This window comes from Pinus tabuliformis, chromosome 1_1 (genome assembly GCF_031772625.1).
Source record: "Pinus tabuliformis cultivar Carrire ecotype Pingquan chromosome 1_1, CPIR1, whole genome shotgun sequence".
Classification (NCBI taxonomy): domain Eukaryota; kingdom Viridiplantae; phylum Streptophyta; class Pinopsida; order Pinales; family Pinaceae; genus Pinus; species Pinus tabuliformis.
In genome coordinates this window covers 376,107,008-376,129,358 of record NC_142297.1, presented here as the reverse complement: position 1 = coordinate 376,129,358, position 22,351 = coordinate 376,107,008, and the positions used below count along the sequence as shown (strand labels likewise).

At 42.4% G+C, this 22,351-nt stretch overlaps 2 non-coding genes across 2 annotated transcripts; one reads left to right on the top strand and one right to left on the bottom strand.

Moving 5' to 3' along the window:
• The first annotated feature begins 6,753 nt into the window (after positions 1–6,753).
• TRNAT-UGU (transfer RNA threonine (anticodon UGU)) lies at positions 6,754–6,826 on the top strand. Its single transcript has one exon. It is a non-coding gene; the product is annotated as a tRNA-Thr (tRNA).
• A 1,200-nt stretch (positions 6,827–8,026) lies between these two features.
• TRNAS-GGA (transfer RNA serine (anticodon GGA)) lies at positions 8,027–8,113 on the bottom strand. The gene has a single exon. It is a non-coding gene; the product is annotated as a tRNA-Ser (tRNA).
• Between the last annotated feature and the right edge of the window lie 14,238 nt (positions 8,114–22,351).

Genomic DNA, 22,351 nt, shown 5'->3' with positions numbered 1-22,351 from the left:
AATCAATCCTAGCCCGAATTGTCTTTAGGGGAACCCTACCTCCCCTGTCCCATTTGACCCAGGAAATTTCCTTTCCATCGATATGTCCTGCAATTTGGATCTGAATACCTTCTGCCTCTTCCCATTCAGCCAGTTCAATAGCTTTCTTCATTGTTTTTCTGAATGGAACTCTCTTCTCTAGCTGTAGGGAAATATACTCTACAATAATATTAGGTTTTCTATAGGATTTCGCAACGTTTTCTAAAGTAATGTGAAGTTTTTGGTCCATAGGATTGAGCATATTTAGTACATCGTTTCTTAATTTTTCAATTCCTTGACCCCTACCTTCTATTAACAACAAGTTGGGAAATCCAATATATATTTTTACCTTAATCAAATCGATCTTTCTGCAAATCTCTACACGTGCAATTCCTCCATAATTCGAGGAGCTCTTTAGATGTGTTCATACACATTTTTCAATGCAAGTACGTATTTTTTGATCTTCTCGGAGATCTTTGGAATAATTCCTTTTTTGTGCGAACCAATGGAAATGCTCATTTTGAGTTACACCAAGTCTAAAACCAAGTGTATTTATTTTCTACGTCATACATATCCTTTTTGTGGGATCCTATTGACATAATCGGATCATTCGATCTGGATATTTTGTCCGATACAATAGTTATATGACAAGTGGGTTTCTGTATTGGATAACCACATCCTTGAGCTCTAGGTTGAATCCTTTTAAAAACAACACCCTCATTCACTTCGACTCTACAAATGAGTAAATTGGCTTTGTTCAAACCCATATTGTGATTTGCATTTGCCGCCGCAGAATGAATTAATTGTGATATGGGATAAGAGGCCCCATAAGGCATCAGTTCCAATATCATAAGTGCTTGTCCATATGAACGACCATGGATTTGATTAATTACTCTATGTGCTTTATGAGCAGAAATACGTATATTTCTTGCCAGAGTTCGTATCTCTGAACATGGACTATTATTTCCCATTGACTCCATCCTCCCTAATGAATGACAAGTCTTTCTCAATTAACGACGAGATTTCTTATCGTTTCTTGCATGTCCCTAAAAAAGTAGGGTAGGTGAAAATTCCCCCAATTTTTGGTCTACCATACGATCTGTTACATAAATGGGTAAATGTTCCCTCCCATTATGAACAACAATTGTATGACTGATCATTGCGAGTACAATGACAGATGCCCGGGACCAGGTAACTATTATCTTCTTTTCTTTTTTTATGTTTAGATTTTTAATTTTCCTCAATGAATGATTAGCTACAAAAGGATTTTTTTCAGTGAACGTGCCATGATCAATTACCTTTCTTTCCTTTTTTTTATGGATATCCAACCATTCTTACTCACGTCGACGAAGGATTGAAGCATCATTGTATTTATTTCTCTTCCGACTTTTCTTTCCAAGTGCACTATAGCCCCAGGGGGTTACAGGTTTTTTCCTGCCAATTGGGGTTCTTCCTTCCCCACCTCCATGAGGATGGTCTACAGGGTTCATATCTACTCCTCTTACCCCAGAACGCTTACCCAACCAACGTTTAGCTCCGGCTTTACCGAAACTTCTATTGTTTGCAATGATATTACCCACTTGTCCAATTGTGGCTAAGCAGTTATTAGATATTAAACGAACTTCTCCAGATGGTAATCTTAATGTGGCCGATCGATATTCTTTTGCGATCAGTTCTTCTACAGCACCTGCCGCTCTAGCCAATTGTCCACCCTTTCCAAGTGTTATTTCTATGTTGTGTATAGCCGTGCCTAAGGGCATATTGGTTGAAGTAGACTCTTATTCCGATGAATAAAAATCCCTTCCCAAACTGTACAAGCCTCTCTCAGGGCATATAACTTTCTGGATGTATATTATATTCACATATATTGAATAAATATAATCGAGATGAGAAGGAGCATCTATTGTATTCTCTATATCCCGATTCTCTACATCCTAGGTCTCTCTATTATATCATCTGGTTTATATTCTTTATGTAGCATTCAGAATGAATGACTTTATCAAATTACGCTAATAATTTCGTATGTTATGGATAACGTAGGAGGTATATTAAACATATTTTTCTCTTCTCTCTCTTTTTAATTTTTTCCTCTCCCCATCTTTTTATTTTGGGAATTAGTACCACTGTCCAGCTCCGAATCCGCCTCTGACCATCAGATCAAATGTGAGTAACTTGTCTTTCTAGAGGGTGCCTCTATCCCATTTTTTTCATGCTTCGGACAAACAATCAGGTCCTCTCCATATTATTATATCTTCGGAACCAATGATCCTATATGAACAATTTTTGAATCCAATCACCTGCTATCATTTATCCTTAGTTTCCCTTTGGGGTTTGTCCTGTAAAATGTCCTAGTTGGATCAGTGATAGATTTATAGGTTTCCCTGTAAACCCAATCGGTTGCTTCCGATCACGTAAATTAATAATTCAAACTGCACTCATAGGTAGGGCATTTCCTATTGATATAGGAGCTTTTGGACCAGAAAGAATAGTATCTCTAATCATGACCCCTCTGGGATGCAGAATATACATCTTCTCGCCATTCTTGTAATGCACCTTGCAAATGTATGCACTTCTATTAGGGTCGTATTCTATGGTTACAATTTCTCCTTATATGTGTTCCTTATTTCGTCGAAAATCAATTTGATGATACAAACGCTTGTGACCCCCTCCCTTGTGTCTTGCGGTAATAATTCCTCTTCAATTATGACCTTTCCCACAATGATGTTGTCCAAAGGTCAATTTCTTCTGTGGGTCCAACTGCACTCTTCCATCGAAACCTGATACAGATCTATTGCTTGTATCTGGATTTAAAATTCTATATGAACAGATGGTCATTTGGTTTCAAATTTGAAATCTTATTGTTTTGAAAAGAGTGGAATAGAATCACTGGTTCTAAGTGTAATAATCACACATTTACAATGTATTGGATGTCCTATTATTGACACTCGTTTTCCTCCTTTTTGAGGGAGGCGATAGTTGTTCATAGCTATTACTTTAACATCGAAGAAATTTTCAATCCAATTTTTAATCTTTGTTTTGTTCGATTGTGAATCGACGTTAAACGTATATTGGTTCCTTTCCAATAGATGAATACTTTTCTCCATAAGTACTGGATATTTCACTTCATCCATAAATTTTTTCCCTCCTTTTCTCCTTTTTTTTTCCCATAAAGCTTGTAGATATTATTATATCGGATCATATACCAATTTAATTATATAGATATATCATAGTTTAGGTATGGAAGTTATGCATGAATGAAATGATCACAACTTTCATCTAGATCTAGTCGTTGTTGAATCTATTTCAATAGGTGGATAATACTCTGATGGATTGTTATTGTGTATTGCTTAATTGAAGCATACCAAGACTTTAATTCATTTTATTGAAAGGCTTGGTATGCTTCAATTGTTTGGTGTTATTCTTCATACTTCTTCCCATTCCATCAATAATGGATATGTGCAGTTCCCCTGCATCCAGCAGGAATTGAACCAGCGAGATTGCCAATTATGAGTTGGGCGCTTTAACCATTCAGCCATGGATGTTGGATAAAGATCATCAACATATTCATTCTATTATATGAGTATAGGCTCAGATCTAAAATTAGGTAGTTCGGGATTGGGACCCATTTACATTCTTTCTTTCTCTCATACTTGATTCATGTCAAATATTCTCAATAGACATTCAAATAACATTTCATTGAATTAATTTGATAATAAGCCATGGATGAAACAAAATATGTGAATCAATTAGAATTGATTGTATTTATTGTTCGGTCCTTTGGTCTTCCACTCATGGTGGGTGGGATAATAATGAAGAAGTTGACGTAAAAATATAAGAATTTGATCTATTTCAAAGGAGTATATTCATGTTCCCATTTCCCTAATACAATACTTTCTAGTTGGATATTTTCATTAATATATAGTCTCATTCCTACCTATTCCTATTCTTGCATCCTTTATTTCCAGAGCTTTGGCTCCCATTGGTCAAGAACTGGACTACTAGTTACGAATCAAGTATCGAACCAATGGGAAGATACTTGGATATGATCTAATATCATTATATGTTCGCTCCAGTTCTTGTTGTTCTTGATGTTGGAACAGTCTTCCTTTCTCTATGGGCTATGAGTTCTAGTATACAGGGTATATCTGAATTTATAGGAGCTTCAATTCTCGTGCTTATTTTCATCGTTGGTTCAGTCCATGCGTGGCGAAGAGGAACATTGGAATGGTCCTTAATTTCTGAGTGGGGAAGGGAAGTACAAAATGACATAAACCCAATGATGAATCCTATGAAGTTACCTTTACTTGATCAAACAATGTTGAATCCAGATATTTCAACAACCCCAAATGATCTGTCGAACGAATTGGGCCAGACTCTCCAGTTTATGAACGCTCCTTTACAGTATTAATTATGGTTTCATCAAATTCACTTCATTAATAGATTCATGATTCGACTCCGATCGTTATGGTCTCGTACCAAGATTTGGACCTAGACGAGCTTACCTCATTATAACAGCGGGACTGTGACCATGAAAAAGGCTCCTTCTGTAGTGAGATTGATTATACGAACAAATGCCAAAACAAAAATATGTAGTTTCCCTGGAGCATGTACTATCATAAAGGAATGTTTGGTACAGATTATTATAGTACCGTTTGCAAAGAAGATAAGTTAATTCCTGTGGATGTCTATTCGCCAAATTGCCCACCTGAACCAGAGGCTATTATAGATGCTATAACGAAACTTTGTGAAAGAAAATAAAAGATAGTTCGATGGATATATGAGGCTTGAACTCCAACAAGGAAAGAATAAAATATTTCACTATAAATCATAGGGATCATCATATTGGATCTAGTATTCATACTAGAAACTATGGTCAAAAGTTATTACATCAATCTTATGAACCTCAATTTGAATCTACTTTCGAGATACCCTCTATAACATTTGGATCTACTTCAACTCTACAATTATAGATCTATCATTGGGATAATCTATCCCATTTCGATTCGGATGGAATAGGATGAATAGATTCCGACTAGTGCCGAATTATCAATCCCACTATCAAATCTTGACTTTTGAGTTCTCGATCCTACTTTTTTATATGTACAGAGTATTGTGATTCAATTGGAATGGACAGAGAGGGTCAATATGAGCAAAGAAGAGGGAGAGAACAGATTGATCCATCTATCTATTTTGATCGGGGTTTCTCCTTATGTAGATATACATCTAGATAGAATAGATTTAGATAGATGGATATGGAGACATGGATATTGACATCTTGCTAGGAACTAAATTTGAACTGATGGCACGAGGATTTTCAGTCCTCTGATCTACCAACTGAGCTATCCCGGCTCTTCCCTATGGATCATCCTGGTACAGGGTTTTAACTTGTGTCAACTAAAAAGAAGTAAAAAGGTATTTTTACTAGTTTTTAGAATGATCTTTATTATTTCGATCTGGAAGTCACTAATATGATAAAAATGGACTGCAATCGAATAATTTCAAAATGATATAATCTATGTAGATCATATATCACAAAATCAATTGATCATATGATCAACTTATTAACAGATCAACTCAACTGGTCATAAGATGGATGAAAAGATTCATGTTCTAATTTCTTCTCTTCATGAAAAAAAATAGCGAGGTAAAAGAATCAAGAAATTAGAATGGATTTGAACAAATGGAATTGGAGAAGATAGATCAGTCCATTCGGGAACGAACCTGGGTGGGGATAGAGGGACTTGAACCCTCATGGTCTATAAAGCCAACATATTTTCCTCCTACTACAATTTGCATTGTTGTTGACATTGACATGTAGAATTGGACTCTATCTTTATCCTCGTCCAACCATTTATTCCAAAAAAGAATTCAATTCTCCATCTAGAGTAGATAAGTTCATAATTGGATTACTTAATGTCAAATCAGTACTTCAACTCAAATTTGGCATCTATCTTATGAATAAAATGCTTGGAACGATTCAAGTTCTGATCGCCAGTTTTTTCTGATGTTATATAACATCTCTCTCCATTTTTGAGGTGTAAATAGATCGTTCTATAACTACAGTATTGGACCAAATGAGATTCATTCATTAGAATAGCTTCGATTGAGTCTCTGCACCTATCCCCTTCCTATCTTAGGAGAAGAAACATTGTCTTCATGAAATGGATTTGGCTCAGGATTACCCATTCAAAATATCCCAAGGTTCCCTGGATTTGGAAGGTATCACTTGGTAGGTTTCCATACCAAGGCTCAATTCAATCAAGTCCGTAGCGTCTACCAATTCTTCCATATCCCCTTCTCGAAGAACAAGATCATACCTTGATCTAATCCTATTATGTAATATCCATCAGCATTATTCATTGGATATTTGCTCAATATTGGGTGGGAGAAATATCCTCTGCTACTCCCCTTCTCTCCCCTTCTCTCCCCTTCTCTCCCCTTCTCCCCCCATCTCTATCTCTACCCTAATCGAATATGACTGGGAATCATTATATTATTTATCCATTTGAAATGCAATGTTATTATCCTCCCCTAGTCAATTTGGAAGAGTGAGTAAAACGATCGATATCAATTGACCCTTACTTATCCTTTCTTTCCCTTGAAAGAATCTACATGTGTTTTGTTGTAATCGTAATCTGGATTGTGTCATTGAATCTGATTCATGGTATAATCGTTAGGATTCCAAAGGAATCTATGGATCTCACCCCAATGAAATGGGGAGTGATATTCTATCGAGCCTGCTTAGCTCAGAGGTTAGAGCATCGCACTTGTAATGCGATGGTCATCGATTCGATCCCGATAGCTGGCTCTTTTCCGTTCCTCTCATTTCCATAATCCACAAAGTTTTGTTAGGATCAAGATGGAATGGAGAATACTCTTACGATCATTTGTCGAGTCCATCATGCCATGATCATTTACTCCCAACTAGGAACGGGATGAATGAAATGATTGGAGCTATTAGGATCAATAACAGATTTGAGAAAGATCTTCGTTTTCCATATAAAAGAATTCCAGTAGTACTCATACAGGTTATACTATTCTTTCTTCTTTCTAGCACTATTTGTTAATTGAATAAGGAGTTTCTATGTCACGTTATTGGGGACTTCGTTTAAAAATAATATGTCGTCTGAAAACTTTACCAGGTCTCACTAGTAAAAGACCCAAAAACAGAAAGGATTCTATGAACCGGTCTTCTCCTAGGAAAATATCTCAATATCGTATCTGGCTAGAAGAAAAACAAAAATTGCGTTTTCATTATGGACTAACGGAGCGACAATTGCTGAAATATGTTCGTATTGCTAGAAGAGCCAAAGGCTCAACGGGTCAGGTCCTATTGTAATTACTTGAAATGCATTTGGATAATATTCTTTTTCGATTGGGTATGGCTCCCACCATTCCCGGAGCTAGACAATTAGTGAATCATGGACATATCTGGGTCAATGACCATATGGTAGATATACCAAGTTACCCTTGCAAACCTCAAGATGTGATTAATATAAGAGATCAACAAAGATTGAGAGCTATCATTAAGAAGAATATAGATCTGTTCCAGAGGGATAAATTGCAAAATCATTTGAATATTCTTTCCTTATAATATAAAGGATTCATCAATCAAATACTAGATAGTAAATGGCTCAATTTGAAGATTAATGAATTGCTGGTCGTAGAGTATTATTCCTGTCAAGCTTGAATCGAGAATGAAATGAAAGAGAGGGGCGGGTTGGTTGTTGGGCATCTAGAAATTATGTTCTTCTCACTTCTTTTTCCCTTCCCCGAAGGAAACATTTTACAATCCTTACGTACGTTACTTATTATCTGCGATACTTTTTTTTTTTTTTTGCTTCTTAAAATAGTCTTTACTTTTCCCATACCACAAACGAATGTTCATTCTATTTTCTCTATTACAAATAGAGGTAGATTGATCCTGGAATTAGGAAATAGTCCTATTGGGATTCAATAGATTGGAAAAATAGTGGATGAGAAGAAAATAGATAGTAGGGCGAAGATACGGAAAGAGAGGGATTCGAACCCTCGGTAAGCAGAAGCCTACATAGCAGTTCCAATGCTACGCCTTGAACCACTCGGCCATCTTTCCTATGAGATCTCTTGGTTCTAATTAATAAAATGAGTCAATAGCAACTTCCTTAGGAAATGAATTCCTTTTGTTCACGTATGAACAGTTCAATCTTTCGGAAATAAATAGATAATAAATAAGGTAATGATTCAATCCCCCGTGAAAAGACGAAAGGACAATTTTTACAACTTCCTCTTATTTTAGGAAATCCTCAATCATCCCGGTTAATCTGACGTATTCGGATCGCCTAATCAATAATTTAAGACAAATTAACTGATCCATTCCATATTATGATCATATAAGATCTGTAGTGATCATCTTATCAATTGTATAAGAACTAATTCTTTGGTAATGTTCCTGTGTCATGATGGCTATATTTTCTCGATATTCTTTTATCTATATGGATAAAGCACACAATTTCTGGGTAGGCATTTCATCCTCATTATGCAATGCTCGATCGTTTAACTCTTTCTTTGCTCGGATCATAATCGAACTGGACTTCCTGATTTTACCCAATCTATTATTCTTTCAATACGAGCCTTTTTCCGTTATTATTCATATTACTAATGAACAATTATTCAATTTATTCCCTACCTATTCTAATTTTAAAGAATAGATTGGAATAGATAGAATGAGAACATATTTACGATTGTAAGGAAATCCATTTTATGGTATTGTGTGTTGGGTCCCTATAATACTAGTGATTACCCCATTACTATTGTAGTTATACCCCTTATTTATATTGTTGTGCCCCTATTACCCCCATATTTTTATTTCTGTGCCCCATAGAATCCCTCTATTGTTATTTTTGTGGCTTTATATTATTATTGTTAGGTCGGCTAGATTATATTGTGACTCCTTAGACTCCTATATATAGAAAGGAGGTTTTGTCATTTGAATCATCAAGGAATTGTTCACTTATGTAATGTAAAGGAGGTTTCCACCTCGAAGAGGCTAAATTCTAAGGCGTTGATCTATCTTTTCTATCTTTTCTTGAGCTGGTTTCATAACATTTGGTATCAGAGCTTTGGATTCTAGGGTTTCGCTGCTCCAAACAGGTCATCGTGGAATTTTCGCTATAAATTTTTTTTTTGTGACGTTTCAGAAGTCGCAAAAAAAACCCATTTGAGAAGGCATCACGCGGAACCTTGGGCCCGAATTTCAGAGCTTTTTGCACGATATTTACGAAGATATGATCTTAGAAAGTTGGTCTTTTTGCAGACTCCTGAATTACATTCAAAACAGGTGACTTGGGGAAAATCGTCATAAATTTCCCTTTGGGGATCGCATTGAAATTTCGTAGGAAGGTACAGAAAGAGGACATAATGTAGTTTCTTGCATGCATTTTTCAGATCCGTAGGTTGAAACAGTGACTCGTGGCACGTCGTACAAGTTTGCTCTACTGAAATAGTCTATAATCAAGTCACCGTGGGCGATTTCGCATAACTCTTCCTTGGAAAAACCAATTTGGGTCAGACTTGTGGCATTGGAAAGAGGATGCAGAAGGCTACTCCAGGCTGCAATTTCAGAACTAGATGATCGAAAATTACAGAGATACATCAGATTCAATATCAGGCTTCTACAAAGTGAAAAAAGGTGTGTAGTTTTTTTTTTTAATTTTTGCATAAGCTTGGTTTGAAGGAAATAAAAGGGCATAGTAAAGCATTATTATCGGTAACTGATTCCCCGAGGAAAGAAAATTCAAACACCTAGTAAGGAACCTGAAATCTCTAGCATAACTCATGAAGAAGAGGAAGAAATGCTACATGATATATCAAAATTACAAGAACAAGTGCAACAAATGTCATGCTCACAAAAGCTAACAGAAGCTAAGATAAATGGCGTGGAATCTAAGATAAATGGCATGGAATCTAAGATAAAGGGCGTGGAAGCTAAGATGGATGATTGGAAGGAAGATTTGAAAACAGACATGGAAGAATTGAAGATAGATTTGAACACAAACTTGAAGACAGGCATGATAGATATGAAGACAGATTTGACAAATTTTCTACAAGAAATACTTTCTAATGGTGAAAAGGTAGTAAAGGAAACTCATGATGCGAACAAAAGAAATGTTAATCATGATATCATAGACTCTAATGTTGCATCGAAGACCCACCATATTCCAAAAATCGATATGAGGAAGTTTGATGGCAAGGATCCCGCAACATGGATATTACAAATGGAGAAACTTTTCAATCTCAATAATGTGAAAAATACACAAAATGTACGTACGGCAACATTATATTTGGAACCAAATTTGTTTGTATGGTATCAATGGCTTTTCTCTCGTAAACAATTTATCACTTGGGCAATTTTTACGGAAGAATTGATAGCACATTATGAGGATACAAAAAGCAACACTTTTTTTAGCCAATTGATAAGTCTCAAACAAAAGGGTTCAATAATGGAGCACATTTATGAGTTCCAAAAATTGAACATAAGGGTAAAAGATATTCCAAAGGAGCATAGGATTGATGTGTTCATAGGGTCTTTAAAGGATAATATCCAACATGATGTTTTCCTTTGGGAACCTGATTCATTAGAGAAGGCATTGAGGTTAGCAAGAAAAATGGAAAGAAAAATTATGGCAACCAGGAAACATACCACTCACAACTATAAAGATAGAAGTGTTGTTGCCCACAGTCTTCCACAACCTATAAGGTTGACACCACAACAATTGGAAGAAAAAAGAGAGAAAGGGCTTTGTTACAGTTGTGATATCAAATACACTAAAGGTCATAAGTGTGTTGAGAAGAAATTATTCTACATAGATTGTGAAGAGGAAGAAGAAAAGGAGCAAGAAAGGTCAAAGGAAGAGGATATACTCCAGGAATAAAGCCTAGATGAAAAACAAATAAATCCGACCATATCTTGTAATGCATTGGCAGGAATTACCACTCCTCAAACCATCAAGAGAGAAGGACAAATCAAGAAGAAAAAGGTAATAGTGTTGATTGATTCAAGAAGCACCCACAATTTTATTCATTGTAGGGTAGCAAAAGAATTGAATTGCTTCCTATATCCAGCACCAGAGTGTCAAGTGATGATTGCAAATGGAGTAACAATAAATTGCTATAGAAAGTGCCATAATATCAAGCTATCAATGGGAGAATATGTATTGACTAGCCCAATGCTTTCCATTTGATCCGGATTTAAACAGGAACGCAACAAATTACAGAGATAACCATATACACAAAGATGCAGCGGAAATAATACTTCATTTCATTAATGGAAAATACTGAAATATGCTTACAAACAGAAATGGCAATAAACTAGCTAGGGCGATGGTAGCTTATCTCTGAGAAGAGATGTGATGGCTACATGCCTCTGAACTGTGTTACAATGAGGCTCGAAGGCCTATTTATTGTTGAGAAACAATGGAAAAACCCTTAACATTCCAAAACCTAACCCTAGGAGATGAAACACCAAACTGTGGGCCCCGTTTGGGGGTAAGTTGGTACATCAACTTCCCGGGGTCGTAACTTTGGCATATGATCTCCGTTTGACGCGTACAATAGCTCATTAGAAAGATCTATCCGAGCACTATCATTGTTGGAATGGGAAACACTAGTCCATCCCATGGACTTGTGTTGCCCCTGGATTCCCCAAAAAACGTCGTTTAGGGCCTCAAAACGGCTCCGGAAGTTCAGGACCCGAAAAACTGCTAAAAATAGTAAGTTGTGCTACAATTAAGGAAACTGAAAATGCTGAGAAAGACAATGGTGGGGGTCCAGGTGGACTTGGCAGGTGGCCACCAATATCCACCTGGATCATTCCTCCCCCCTTAGGAAGCAATGGTCCCCATTGCGTTGAGCTCCTCCATGAGATGAGGAAACTTCTGCTGAACTTGTTCCCTGGTGAGCCACTTGCCCTGCTGAAGGAGTTGGCCCGCTTTGACAACTCGATACAGTTGGATATTCTGTTGGCGAGTGTTCTTGATCTGTGTGTCCATGATCCGATCAGTTGCAGCTTGTTCCATGCAATCTGGATTTAATTCTGTGGGTTTGAGCTGTTCTGCAATGTCGGATGTGTCTAGCAATGGTGGAAAGTATGGCCGAAGGCGGTCCACATTGAATACTGGGTGCAGGCCAAGGAATGGGGGAATGCTGAGCTCAAATGCATTGTCTCCCATAGCCTTAGTAATGGTGTAAGGACCATATCGGAGTGGTCTCAATTTCCGATAGGCTCCAGTAAGGCGTTCCTTTTGCAAATGCAACCAGACTTTGTCGCCCACCTGAAACTTGTGTGGCACCCGATGTTGATCATGTCGCTGCTTGTACTTGGCATTTGATTTCTCAAGAATGTCATGGACCTGCTGGCGAATATGTTGGATGCGCTCAATGAAGCTGGTGGCCTTATCTGTTTCGGACTGGACATGAGCTGAATTCATGTGAGTAGCTGCAAGTGGCATGGCCACATCAATGGGGCATAGTGGCTGGAATCCCAAACCCACCTGAAAAGGGCTATGGCCAGTGGAGCTGTGAAGAGCTCGGTTGTAGCTGTGCTGAACATAGGGGAGGCTCTCGTCCCATGTGCGTGGATGCTTTGAGTTATACATGCGCAGAATGTGCACAATCATCCTATTGACAACCTCTGTCTGGCCATCAGTTTGAGGATGGAAGGCTGTGGACTTCGTGAGTTTGGTGTCCAGCATTGACCAGAGACTGGACCAAAAGGTGCTGAGAAACCGACTGTCCCGATCTGAGATGATAGACTGTGGGATCCCAAAGTGCACCCACACTCGTTCAAAGAAGAGTTTAGCAGTGGCTTCTGCTGTGATATTCTTCTTGCAGGCCATCATAATGGCCATCTTTGAGAACCTGTCGACGACCACAAAAACACAGTCATTTCCATGCTTAGTGGAAGGAAGGCCTGACATGTAATCCATGGAGATGGATTCCCAAGGTCGACTAGGGGTAGGCAACGGGGTATAGAGGCCTTGCTTCTTAATGGTCGGTTTGGCAATGGCACAGGCAGTACATGATCGGATGTACTTCCCAACATCCTGTCGAAGATTCGGCCAATAGAAATAGTTTTGCAGTACTGCCACTGTTTTCTCGACCCCGAAATGCCCAGCAGCCCGACTGTAGTGTGCTTCCCAAATCATCTTGGCACGCTCGCTTGAAGGAACACAAAGGTGACCGAGGTGGCATAATAGGGCATCCTGGAGGTGAAAATCTGCAACCTGCCGACCCTCCAAGAGTGTCTGGTATGTGTGGCCGAATTCTGGGTCGCTTTTGTAGAGAAGTGGCCAATCAGAAGTCTCGTGCCCGCAAGAGTTGAGCACGGTGGTTAGCGCCATGATCGGTGGTCGACTGAGGCAATCTGCAACATTATTGGTGCTGCCCTTTTTATACTTGATATTCAAGTGAAACTGTTGCAGGTATGTAGACCACTTCTGATGGCGATCATTCTGCAATTTCCCTTGGGTCTGTATGAACTGCAGAGGTCGGTGGTCTGTGTGGATGACCGTTTCCTTCCCCAAAATGTAATGCTTCCATTGTCGGCAGGCCTGTACAATGGAATACATCTCTTTATCATAAGTGGGGTACTTCCGGACTGTGTCTGAAAGTGTTTCACTGTGATATGCCACTGGATGTCCATGTTGAGTAAGGACTGCCCCAATAGCATAGTCAGAGGCATCTGTCTCGACCTCAAATGGTTGTTGTAAATCTGGTAACGCGAGCACTGGTGCCGTGCAGAGGCGATCCTTCAACTCCCTGAATGCCTTCTGTTGAGATTCAGACCAAAAGAATTTTGCTTTCGCCCCGCCCTTGGTGACTTGACTCAAGGGCCAAGAAATATGAGAAAATCCCAACACAAACCTGCGGTAGAAGTTGGCAAGACCTAGAAAGCTGCGGAGCTCTGTTAGAGTGGTTGGAGAGGGCCAATCCCGAATGACTTGGACCTTGGCTGGATCGACATGCACCCCCTGTTCATCAATGATGTATCCCAGATACTGAACCTCGGTCATGCCAAAAGTGCATTTCTCCAAATTGGCACATAGCTTGTGTTGCCGCAGTGTTTGGAGAACCTGTCGGATGTGGTGGAGGTGCTCTTCCCAACTCTGGCTGAAGATCAGAATGTCATCCAAGTATACTACTACAAAGGAGTTGGTGAATGGCCGCAAGATGTCATCCATTAGCCTCATAAAGGTTGCAGGAGCATTCGTCAATCCGAAAGGCATGACCAACCATTCGAAGAGGCCCTCCTTGGATTTGAAGGCAGTCTTCCACACATCTGAGGGTTCAATTGGTACCTGGTGATATCCTGACTTCAGATCGATCTTGCTGAAATATTTCGCCCCCTTTAGTTGGTCTAGGAGGTCATCAATCCGCGGGATCGGGTACCTATTACGGACAGTGATCTTGTTCAGCGCCCGATAGTCAATACAGAGTCTCCACGTCCCATCCTTCTTCTGTACCAACACTATCGGGCTCCCACAGGGCGAAGAACTCGGACGGATGTGACCTTTCTGCAGGAGCTCCTGAATCTGCCTCTTGATTTCATTGTTCTCCAGAACGGAGCGCCGATAAATTGGTCCATTGGGTAGCGGCGCACCTGGGGTCAGATCGATGGAGTGCTTGACTTGACAGTGCAGAGGAACCCCTGCCGGGGAGGTGAAGATGTCTTCGTACTCCTCCACAATCTTGTCCATCTGTAGCTGCCGTGCAGAGGGACCCCGTTTGGAGGCCGCGGCCACTGTCTTCTTCTTCCCTTGAGGGCGTATCATCAGGAAAACAAATTTCCTGGTTTTGGAAATGATCTTACTGCATTGTTTTGCAGTAATCAAAGAGATGGCGGCAGGTGGTGCTACCTCTGGTATCCTGAACAACTTATTTCCCAATGTAATAATAACAGCACGGGGCCTTGATTCATACACAGCATGTCGCTTCCACAAGTATGGTTGTCCTAGTAATACATCACAAACTTCAAGGGGAGCAATGTCACACAATACCTCATCCGTGAAGGGCTTGATGTTGTATGGAAGGCGACACTGCTGGCTCACGCGAAGATCTCGCCCTTGGTGAAGCCACCCAATGGTGTATGGTTGTGGATGTGCTGTGGTCGGTAAGCCCAACCGCTTCACGACCTCTGCCGAAATGAGGTTCTTTTGACTCCCGCTATCAACAATGAACTGTATCGGGGAGCCCTTTACCCACATCTGGGAGTGGAAGAGACGCTCCTCCTCCTCTGGATCTTCGGGTTCATTTTTCTGGATCTTTGCGGTAGCAACAGTGGCGCTGGGATCCGCATCAATGATCTGCTTCCCTTTTTCATACCCCTTATCGGGTTCTGACTCAGAGTCGGAACATGCATCTGATTCTGAAACCTTTAGCTCAGCCACCAGTGACTGCTTGGCCCGACACTCACTTGTGTTGTGAGTGGAGCTCTTATGGAACTCGCACCATTTTCCAGTGTCCTTTCTCGGCTTCGCGGCGTTGCTCTTTGCTTGCAGCTTCGGCTGGTTGTCTTGGGCTGTCCCGCCTTGGCTTTGTCCTTTGTTCTGTGGTTTAGGGGCACCTTTCCCCTGCTTTGGATTCGCAGATCCAAAGTCTCGCTTCTTTTGTTTAAACTTCTGCTCGACCTTGACGGCATACCGGTATGCTGCGCCGAGCGAGGGGATGTTTAGGAACTGTATTTCTTCCTGGATGTACTTGTGCAGGCAGCCACGGTATTTGAGTATCAAATGTTGCTCCGAATCCTTGATACCCAACTTTGTGCGAAGGGTATGGAAAAGATTGGTGAACTCCGGCACGTCTTGGTCCCTTCCCTGCCGCAGCGTGGTCCACTTTATGTATTCATCCTCATAGCTTCCGACAGGGTAGTACTGCTCCTTGATGGCATCCCGGAACGAATCCCAGGTGGGTGCGGCTGAAAATAGTGAGCCAGTACTTTCATCCTTCTGCTCGCAGTAGGTTTCCCACCAGTCCTTGACGTGGGGGGCTGCTTTGAGAAGAGCAAAAACAATCTTTTCCCGACTCGAAAATTCATGAACAGAAAAATAACCCTCTAGCAGATTTAACCATTTATCTACGGCATCGGCGTCTATCTGACCCTCGAATATGGGGATTTCAAAATTAACTTGTACCTTAAAGGGTGTGGCGTTTCCAGAGGAGCTGCTGGAAGCCGATGCGCCGCTTCTGGGTAGCCGCTGAAGGATCTGCGCAAAGCTGTCCATCATCGCGTTCCGTTGTCGCTCGAGCGCTTCTTCGAGCAAGATTTTGATGGGATCTCCTGCCCCCTCGTCTTTCTTCTCGTCCGCCATGGGAGGCCGTCGGGATTTGCGAGGCTGGTCTTGCAAAGGTTCAACCAGTTCAAGCCCTAACTCCTTATATCCCGACCTTGTTGGGGACATGCAAAGAAAAACAGAGAAAAAGCAGACCGCTCTGATACCACTGATCCGGATTTAAACAGGAACGCAACAAATTACAGAGATAACCATATACACAAAGATGCAGCGGAAATAATACTTCATTTCATTAATGGAAAATACTGAAATATGCTTACAAACAGAAATGGCAATAAACTAGCTAGGGCGATGGTAGCTTATCTCTGAGAAGAGATGTGATGGCTACATGCCTCTGAACTGTGTTACAATGAGGCTCGAAGGCCTATTTATTGTTGAGAAACAATGGAAAAACCCTTAACATTCCAAAACCTAACCCTAGGAGATGAAACGCCAAACTGTGGGCCCCGTTTGGGGGTAAGTTGGTACATCAACTTCCCGGGGTCGTAACTTTGGCATATGATCTCCGTTTGACGCGTACAATAGCTCATTAGAAAGATCTATCCGAGCACTATCATTGTTGGAACGGGCAACTCAGTCCATTCCATGGACTCGTGTTGCCCCGGATTCCCCAAAAAACGTCGTTTAGGGCCTCAAAACGGCTCCGGAAGTTCAGGACCCGAAAAACTGCTAAAAATAGTAAGTTGTGCTACAATTAAGGAAACTGAAAATGCTGAGAAAGACAATGGTGGGGGTCCAGGTGGACTTGGCAGGTGGCCACCAATATCCACCTGGATCATTCCTCCCCCCTTAGGAAGCAATGGTCCCCATTGCGTTGAGCTCCTCCATGAGATGAGGAAACTTCTGCTGAACTTGTTCCCTGGTGAGCCACTTGCCCTGCTGAAGGAGTTGGCCTGCTTTGACAACTCGATACAGTTGGATATTCTGTTGGCGAGTGTTCTTGATCTGTGTGTCCATGATCCGATCAGTTGCAGCTTGTTCCATGCAATCTGGATTTAATTCTGTGGGTTTGAGCTGTTCTGCAATGTCGGATGTGTCTAGCAATGGTGGAAAGTATGGCCGAAGGCGGTCCACATTGAACACTGGGTGCAGGCCAAGGAATGGGGGAATGCTGAGCTCAAATGCATTGTCTCCCATAGCCTTAGTAATGGTGTAAGGACCATATCGGAGTGGTCTCAATTTCCGATAGGCTCCAGTAAGGCGTTCCTTTTGCAAATGCAACCAGACTTTGTCGCCCACCTGAAACTTGTGTGGCACCCGATGTTGATCATGTCGCTGCTTGTACTTGGCATTTGATTTCTCAAGAATGTCATGGACCTGCTGGCGAATATGTTGGATGCGCTCAATGAAGCTGGTGGCCTTATCTGTTTCGGACTGGACATGAGCTGAATTCATGTGAGTAGCTGCAAGTGGCATGGCCACATCAATGGGGCATAGTGGCTGGAATCCCAAACCCACCTGAAAAGGGCTATGGCCAGTGGAGCTGTGAAGAGCTCGGTTGTAGCTGTGCTGAACATAGGGGAGGCTCTCGTCCCATGTGCGTGGATGCTTTGAGTTATACATGCGCAGAATGTGCACAATCATCCTATTGACAACCTCTGTCTGGCCATCAGTTTGAGGATGGAAGGCTGTGGACTTCGTGAGTTTGGTGTCCAGCATTGACCAGAGACTGGACCAAAATGTGCTGAGAAACCGACTGTCCCGATCTGAGATGATAGACTGTGGGATCCCAAAGTGCACCCACACTCGTTCAAAGAAGAGTTTAGCAGTGGCTTCTGCTGTGATATTCTTCTTGCAGGCCATCATAATGGCCATCTTTGAGAACCTGTCGACGACCACAAAAACACAGTCATTTCCATGCTTAGTGGAAGGAAGGCCTGACATGTAATCCATGGAGATGGATTCCCAAGGTCGACTAGGGGTAGGCAACGGGGTATAGAGGCCTTGCTTCTTAATGGTCGGTTTGGCAATGGCACAGGCAGTACATGATCGGATGTACTTCCCAACATCCTGTCGAAGATTCGGCCAATAGAAATAGTTTTGCAGTACTGCCACTGTTTTCTCGACCCCGAAATGCCCAGCAGCCCGACTGTAGTGTGCTTCCCAAATCATCTTGGCACGCTCGCTTGAAGGAACACAAAGGTGACCGAGGTGGCATAATAGGGCATCCTGGAGGTGAAAATCTGCAACCTGCCGACCCTCCAAGAGTGTCTGGTATGTGTGGCCGAATTCTGGGTCGCTTTTGTAGAGAAGTGGCCAATCAGAAGTCTCGTGCCCGCAAGAGTTGAGCACGGTGGTTAGCGCCATGATCGGTGGTCGACTGAGGCAATCTGCAACATTATTGGTGCTGCCCTTTTTATACTTGATATTCAAGTGAAACTGTTGCAGGTATGTAGACCACTTCTGATGGCGATCATTCTGCAATTTCCCTTGGGTCTGTATGAACTGCAGAGGTCGGTGGTCTGTGTGGATGACCGTTTCCTTCCCCAAAATGTAATGCTTCCATTGTCGGCAGGCCTGTACAATGGAATACATCTCTTTATCATAAGTGGGGTACTTCCGGACTGTGTCTGAAAGTGTTTCACTGTGATATGCCACTGGATGTCCATGTTGAGTAAGGACTGCCCCAATAGCATAGTCAGAGGCATCTGTCTCGACCTCAAATGGTTGTTGTAAATCTGGTAACGCGAGCACTGGTGCCGTGCAGAGGCGATCCTTCAACTCCCTGAATGCCTTCTGTTGAGATTCAGACCAAAAGAATTTTGCTTTCGCCCCGCCCTTGGTGACTTGACTCAAGGGCCAAGAAATATGAGAAAATCCCAACACAAACCTGCGGTAGAAGTTGGCAAGACCTAGAAAGCTGCGGAGCTCTGTTAGAGTGGTTGGAGAGGGCCAATCCCGAATGACTTGGACCTTGGCTGGATCGACATGCACCCCCTGTTCATCAATGATGTATCCCAGATACTGAACCTCGGTCATGCCAAAAGTGCATTTCTCCAAATTGGCACATAGCTTGTGTTGCCGCAGTGTTTGGAGAACCTGTCGGATGTGGTGGAGGTGCTCTTCCCAACTCTGGCTGAAGATCAGAATGTCATCCAAGTATACTACTACAAAGGAGTTGGTGAATGGCCGCAAGATGTCATCCATTAGCCTCATAAAGGTTGCAGGAGCATTCGTCAATCCGAAAGGCATGACCAACCATTCGAAGAGGCCCTCCTTGGATTTGAAGGCAGTCTTCCACACATCTGAGGGTTCAATTGGTACCTGGTGATATCCTGACTTCAGATCGATCTTGCTGAAATATTTCGCCCCCTTTAGTTGGTCTAGGAGGTCATCAATCCGCGGGATCGGGTACCTATTACGGACAGTGATCTTGTTCAGCGCCCGATAGTCAATACAGAGTCTCCACGTCCCATCCTTCTTCTGTACCAACACTATCGGGCTCCCACAGGGCGAAGAACTCGGACGGATGTGACCTTTCTGCAGGAGCTCCTGAATCTGCCTCTTGATTTCATTGTTCTCCAGAACGGAGCGCCGATAAATTGGTCCATTGGGTAGCGGCGCACCTGGGGTCAGATCGATGGAGTGCTTGACTTGACAGTGCAGAGGAACCCCTGCCGGGGAGGTGAAGATGTCTTCGTACTCCTCCACAATCTTGTCCATCTGTAGCTGCCGTGCAGAGGGACCCCGTTTGGAGGCCGCGGCCACTGTCTTCTTCTTCCCTTGAGGGCGTATCATCAGGAAAACAAATTTCCTGGTTTTGGAAATGATCTTACTGCATTGTTTTGCAGTAATCAAAGAGATGGCGGCAGGTGGTGCTACCTCTGGTATCCTGAACAACTTATTTCCCAATGTAATAATAACAGCACGGGGCCTTGATTCATACACAGCATGTCGCTTCCACAAGTATGGTTGTCCTAGTAATACATCACAAACTTCAAGGGGAGCAATGTCACACAATACCTCATCCGTGAAGGGCTTGATGTTGTATGGAAGGCGACACTGCTGGCTCACGCGAAGATCTCGCCCTTGGTGAAGCCACCCAATGGTGTATGGTTGTGGATGTGCTGTGGTCGGTAAGCCCAACCGCTTCACGACCTCTGCCGAAATGAGGTTCTTTTGACTCCCGCTATCAACAATGAACTGTATCGGGGAGCCCTTTACCCACATCTGGGAGTGGAAGAGACGCTCCTCCTCCTCTGGATCTTCGGGTTCATTTTTCTGGATCTTTGCGGTAGCAACAGTGGCGCTGGGATCCGCATCAATGATCTGCTTCCCTTTTTCATACCCCTTATCGGGTTCTGACTCAGAGTCGGAACATGCATCTGATTCTGAAACCTTTAGCTCAGCCACCAGTGACTGCTTGGCCCGACACTCACTTGTGTTGTGAGTGGAGCTCTTATGGAACTCGCACCATTTTCCAGTGTCCTTTCTCGGCTTCGCGGCGTTGCTCTTTGCTTGCAGCTTCGGCTGGTTGTCTTGGGCTGTCCCGCCTTGGCTTTGTCCTTTGTTCTGTGGTTTAGGGGCACCTTTCCCCTGCTTTGGATTCGCAGATCCAAAGTCTCGCTTCTTTTGTTTAAACTTCTGCTCGACCTTGACGGCATACCGGTATGCTGCGCCGAGCGAGGGGATGTTTAGGAACTGTATTTCTTCCTGGATGTACTTGTGCAGGCAGCCACGGTATTTGAGTATCAAATGTTGCTCCGAATCCTTGATACCCAACTTTGTGCGAAGGGTATGGAAAAGATTGGTGAACTCCGGCACGTCTTGGTCCCTTCCCTGCCGCAGCGTGGTCCACTTTATGTATTCATCCTCATAGCTTCCGACAGGGTAGTACTGCTCCTTGATGGCATCCCGGAACGAATCCCAGGTGGGTGCGGCTGAAAATAGTGAGCCAGTACTTTCATCCTTCTGCTCGCAGTAGGTTTCCCACCAGTCCTTGACGTGGGGGGCTGCTTTGAGAAGAGCAAAAACAATCTTTTCCCGACTCGAAAATTCATGAACAGAAAAATAACCCTCTAGCAGATTTAACCATTTATCTACGGCATCGGCGTCTATCTGACCCTCGAATATGGGGATTTCAAAATTAACTTGTACCTTAAAGGGTGTGGCGTTTCCAGAGGAGCTGCTGGAAGCCGATGCGCCGCTTCTGGGTAGCCGCTGAAGGATCTGCGCAAAGCTGTCCATCATCGCGTTCCGTTGTCGCTCGAGCGCTTCTTCGAGCAAGATTTTGATGGGATCTCCTGCCCCCTCGTCTTTCTTCTCGTCCGCCATGGGAGGCCGTCGGGATTTGCGAGGCTGGTCTTGCAAAGGTTCAACCAGTTCAAGCCCTAACTCCTTATATCCCGACCTTGTTGGGGACATGCAAAGAAAAACAGAGAAAAAGCAGACCGCTCTGATACCACTGATCCGGATTTAAACAGGAACGCAACAAATTACAGAGATAACCATATACACAAAGATGCAGCGGAAATAATACTTCATTTCATTAATGGAAAATACTGAAATATGCTTACAAACAGAAATGGCAATAAACTAGCTAGGGCGATGGTAGCTTATCTCTGAGAAGAGATGTGATGGCTACATGCCTCTGAACTGTGTTACAATGAGGCTCGAAGGCCTATTTATTGTTGAGAAACAATGGAAAAACCCTTAACATTCCAAAACCTAACCCTAGGAGATGAAACGCCAAACTGTGGGCCCCGTTTGGGGGTAAGTTGGTACATCAACTTCCCGGGGTCGTAACTTTGGCATATGATCTCCGTTTGACGCGTACAATAGCTCATTAGAAAGATCTATCCGAGCACTATCATTGTTGGAACGGGCAACACCAGTCCATTCCATGGACTCGTGTTGCCCCGGATTCCCCAAAAAACGTCGTTTAGGGCCTCAAAACGGCTCCGGAAGTTCAGGACCCGAAAAACTGCTAAAAATAGTAAGTTGTGCTACAATTAAGGAAACTGAAAATGCTGAGAAAGACAATGGTGGGGGTCCAGGTGGACTTG